Below are 5,148 nucleotides of genomic sequence, written 5' to 3' on the forward strand. Positions count from 1 at the left end.
GAGACCCTTCGTACAACAGAACGAAACACTGCCCAGTCCTGTGCCATCCTTACAATTGTCAGTTAGTCAAATATATGCTATTATATATTTAATTTTCCCTTTGAGGTTAAACCGTGGCTTAAATTTGAAATACTTCTTTTTTTTTTACTTACACTTATGTTTCGTTTTGTCTTAAAAAAGTAATTTTTTCAGATGTTAAATCTTAAAGAATGACTTCATCTCTCATAATGAATTTGAATCCATGTATATGTTGACTTTGGAGCCTTGGTGGCACAGTGGTTAAGAGATTGGCTGCTAACGAAAAGGTCTGCAGTTCAAATCCACTAGCCCCTCCTTGGAAACTCTATAGGGCAGTTCTACTCTGTCCTAGGGTTGCTATGAGTCAGAATCAACTCGAAGGCAACAGGCTTTTTGGTTTTTTTGGATATGTAGACTTAGTTGGACATTTTTTAATATATGTGCTTGTAAAAAGTCGAAAAATTCTGAGGTAATGAATACCCTTTCTTATTTTTCATTTTTTAATTTTAAACTATGAAATTACTTTTGTGAGTTTCCTCAAGATTTTCTCCTGTTAATATTTTAAGTACTGTATAGTTTTTAAAACAATTTCACAACTAGTATGCAAACCCAATTTACTACATAAATAAGGGTATCAATGATGATGACAATCATTCTTTATAAAGAAGACAACTAGGTAATTAAATCAATTATATTTAACAGAGCAAAATGCTTTCATTAACACCGGTTCTTCTTTACCAGTCTTCGAGAGTAAAATTCTTATTCTCCTTCATCTGAGGATTCTCATAATTATTAGAAACTGAGATAAAGTTAAAGAACAGAATTTTATAAAGGCACATACATAACACATATACAAGCACAATGAAATATACAAATATATCCACTTGTTACCCTTTATAGCCTCATAACATTCTGTGAAGTTGAAGAATAGATATTATTTTATTTCTACACAAAAGTAAATCAATGTTCAAAAGGCCCATTGCCCCTTGCCATCAAGTTGATTCTAGCTCACAGTGACCCTATAGGACAGAGTAGAACTGCCCCACAGGGTTTCCAGGAAGCCCTGGTGGTGCAGCCAAGGAGCTGCTGGTGGATTCAAACTACCAGCCTTTTGGTTAGCAGCCAAATCCTCAACCACTGCACCACCAGGGCTCCTGGAAACCCTATGGAGGCAGTTCTACTCTGTCATATAGGGTCACTGTGAGTCATAATTGACTCAATGGCAATGGCTTTTTTGGTTTTATAGGGTTTCCACAGAGCAGCTGGTGGATTCGAACTGCCAACCTTTTGGTTAGCCGCCCAGCACTTAACCACTGTGACAGAGTTGACTATATTTCCCTAGTAAATGTTGAGGTCAAGATTAGAATTTAAATCTTGACTCTTAATTCATTCTTTAAAACGAAATTCTGATATTTGAGCTAAACAATGTCTACTGAATATTTGATAACTATTACATAGAAAAATTGAAATTCAGACCAGATTTTCCACACCCTATTTTTGTGCTCCAGAACTAAAACATGGTATTTGCGCATGTGCGTGTGTGTTGAATCAATAACAATTTTTAAAAAAGATGAAGAAAGGAGAAAAGAAAAAGAAAGCTAGAACCAAGAAACTCAAGTTGGGGCCAATAGATTACAAAGCTGGGACCAAAAGGTTTAAATTAAGACTTAAAATGTAAGAGAGAAGTGAGCCAGCAGTGGTAGCTCAATCTGGGAAAACACGTAGAGTGTAAATGTCAAGAGTATAAGAACCAGGAGAATAGTGAGAGTTAGCATGCACACAGTGTGAAATGTCAGAGAAGAGCACTGAGTGAAAGAAGGTAAGCTTTCAGGAACCAAGTAAACACAAACATTGCTTGTTTGGGGTGAAAGGCTTGATGTTTGGTCAGACTCTATAAATACACAGAGAGCAAAAGGATAAGAAATAAAGAGCTCCAGAGAGGAAATCAGTGGCTCTAAATTTAGAAAAATAGGCAAGGGGCTGGACTGTGGAAGTCTGGAGTTTTGTTCAGGAACTAAAGAATGAGAAATGAGCATGAATCACAAACAATCTGGACACTGAGAAACATTAATTTTCCTGTGCAGAAATGTCCTAGGAAGTTTATTTTATCTTATTATTATAATTTTTGGGGTTATGAACATATTGTAGACTGTAAGCAGTTTAAAGCTTCAGAAATAAATGAAATCATTGGCATTTTGGGGGGGATGAAAAGGAGGGTTAAAAATATAGGACGTCTGCTAGAAGAAGTACCATAAAGTAACTTGTTGAGTTGGGTATACAATTCAACTCACATGTGCATATTTGAATATTTCTAATTGCGGTGAGGGAGAGGGGTAAATTATTGAATAGTAGGTACTAAAAAGCTAAATGACTATGTTCTTATACACTTAAACTAATTTGTTTGACTAGTAGTCATTGGACTCTTTTTACTCATTGGTCCATTGAATTCAGGGGTCATAAATTCATGATTGAAACAATATATTCATGTGAAGTCACAACCCATTGCCTCAAATTACATTTACAGAATTTTACGTTACATTTTCATCATTTGCATCTTTCTGGCTTTAAAAATGTAGTGATGTGAATATTGCTTGCATTAATTAATTAAAATGTATTTTTCAGAATTGCCCGTGTTCTCTCTTTTTATAGGAATCAAAAGTGAATATTTGATTTCTGTATTATGCCCATACCTTCAAAACTATAACAGGTTAAATGGTGACTTTTTCCTCATTATCTCTACTTTAAAGACTTTCTGAAAACTCCTGCATATATTAGATAGATATGATGAATAACACAGTGATATTGAATTAGTTTTGTTAGGACTCACCAGCAATTGGAAACTTGAAATTTTCTTCTTTTTTCGTATTTTTGTTGAGCTATGCAGCGATCATGACAGGAAACCTTCTCACTGTGGTCACCATAAATTTTGGCTTTCACCTGAACTCCACACCTATGTATTTCCTCCTTGGAAATCTCTCCCTTCTTGATATGATTATTTCCACAATCACAACCCCTAAGATGGTCACAGATTTCTTCAGAGAGAAGAAAACTATTTCCTTGTGGGGCTGCATGGCTCAGATGTTCTTCCTCCACTTTTTAGGAGGAAGTGAGATGACTCTTCTCGTAGTTATGGCTGTTGATAGGTACATTGCAGTATGCAAACCTCTTCACTACACAACCATCATGAACCGCCGGGTACTCGTGGGTTCTGTGCTGCTGTCCTGGGGTGTTGGTTTTGTACACACTATGAGCCAGATGGTTTTTACCATCACCTTGCCATTCTGTGGCCCCAATGTGGTGGATAATATTTTTTGTGACCTTCCCCTAGTTCTAAAACTTGCCTGCACTGAGACCTATGTTCTGCAGTTGCTGGTAATTGCTGACAGCAGACTGCTGTCTTTCATCGGCTTCCTACTCTTGCTCATTTCCTACACTGTGATTCTGGTGACCGTCAGACACCGATCCTCTGGTGGACTCTCCAAGGCTCTGTCCACACTGCTCATATCACTGTGGTCACTCTGTTCCTTGGGCCATGCATCTGCCTTTACATTTGGCCATTTAGTAGCTTTTCAGTGGATACATTTCTTCCTGTGTTTTACTCAGTCGTCACACCCTTACTGAACCCCTGTATTTATACTCTGAGGAATCAGGAGATGAAAGCAGTTATGAGGAGACTGAGGACCCAGCATGACAGCTCCAGACAGAACTTCTAGGGAACAATCCCAATGATGAAGGTTTTAGTGCAAAACCCTTATAAATTACATCTCAAAATAAGTTCAATTTTTTTGTGTGTGTATAGATCTAAAAAAAAAATTCATAATATATATTGAAATTACCATATTCCATCATTATTTTTGTATGGTTTTATTGAAATAATAATTATCTTAATGGAAATTCAATTCAGTTTGGGGATAATAATTTTTTAAATTGTAATACATGTTAAATAGAAAAATCTGGCTTATAAGTCTAGTGGAAACTCAGAAACGTTCAAGACTACATTTTCCTAAATAAAGAGAAATCAAATGTGAGTTTGCATACATTTAATTTAGTATTAGAGGGTCTTTCAGCTAAGTTATCTAGATGACTAAATGTGCACAAAATTGTGTAAGCCCAGCTAAACCCACAAATACACACACATACACCCACATTTTTGTGGCTCCTCGTATATGAAAGTGTTTTTTTTTAAAAGGTAAGAGGCTAGTTTTTATAAATTTAAGGATACACATAGTGATCATCATCCAGTGACATGAAACACATATTAATTTCATTGTGGAAAAAAAAAAGTTAAATCGTATAGAAGTTACATGGAGCTGCATTCTACTTTCATTCATATTTGCACTCATATTTACTTCCATATATTTCTTGAGAATCAAGTAAAAGCATTACTATTGTGTTAATCACTATGGACTAAGAACAAATGAAGAAGACTATATATTTCAGCCATTCATGTCACAGCCCATGAGGGTGAGGTAGTATTGAAGCTGGTTAAGTTTTATTAAGAAAGTCAGAAAATGTACTGATATATAAAGTTAGATCTATGGTCCATGGACATTAAAATAAGTAGACATTGTAGGTCTTCCGTGATATCAAATTCAAAATGCTGTGCTTTTTCCCAAACATCTAGTAACTCTTATAGACTTCTACCCAATACTTTTCCTTCACTTCCTCTTAAGCAATATGAATAATATACTAGCTAGAGGCCAAGGAGGGCCTAAAGGAAGTATTTCCAACCATATGTTCATGACATATTTTAGAGTAAAATTTTTATTTAAAAAAATGGATTGAGAAAAATAACAGTTGGGTCCCTAGAGAACATTTGATATATTTGTATCTATTTCTTATGAACTATGTCAGTCATAAAATTAAATGTAGATACTTATGCAACATGTAGCTTTATCAAATTTCTAACATTTTTGCCAAATTTATTTCAGAATCTTTTTACTATGAATAGAGGTTATTAGATATAATAAAGACCCCTAAGCAACCCTCCACATCATCACTATCATCACAGCCCATAAACACCATTCCTCTGTATGTTTACCTTATTTTTCTCATGTAGGTATACATTGTGCGTAAAAATACATCATTCAGCATATTTTTAAGCTTTCTATAAAAGAAACCCATAGAATC

General features: G+C 35.2%; 1 pseudogene; it reads left to right on the forward strand.

Moving 5' to 3' along the window:
* Positions 1 to 2,727: 2,727 nt before the first annotated feature.
* Positions 2,728 to 3,580, forward strand: LOC101355003 (olfactory receptor 4K13-like; annotated as a pseudogene).
* The last annotated feature ends 1,568 nt before the right edge of the window (positions 3,581 to 5,148 follow it).

The sequence above is a fragment of the Trichechus manatus genome, unplaced genomic scaffold (genome assembly GCF_000243295.1).
Source record: "Trichechus manatus latirostris isolate Lorelei unplaced genomic scaffold, TriManLat1.0 scaffold00035, whole genome shotgun sequence".
NCBI lineage: Eukaryota > Metazoa > Chordata > Mammalia > Sirenia > Trichechidae > Trichechus > Trichechus manatus.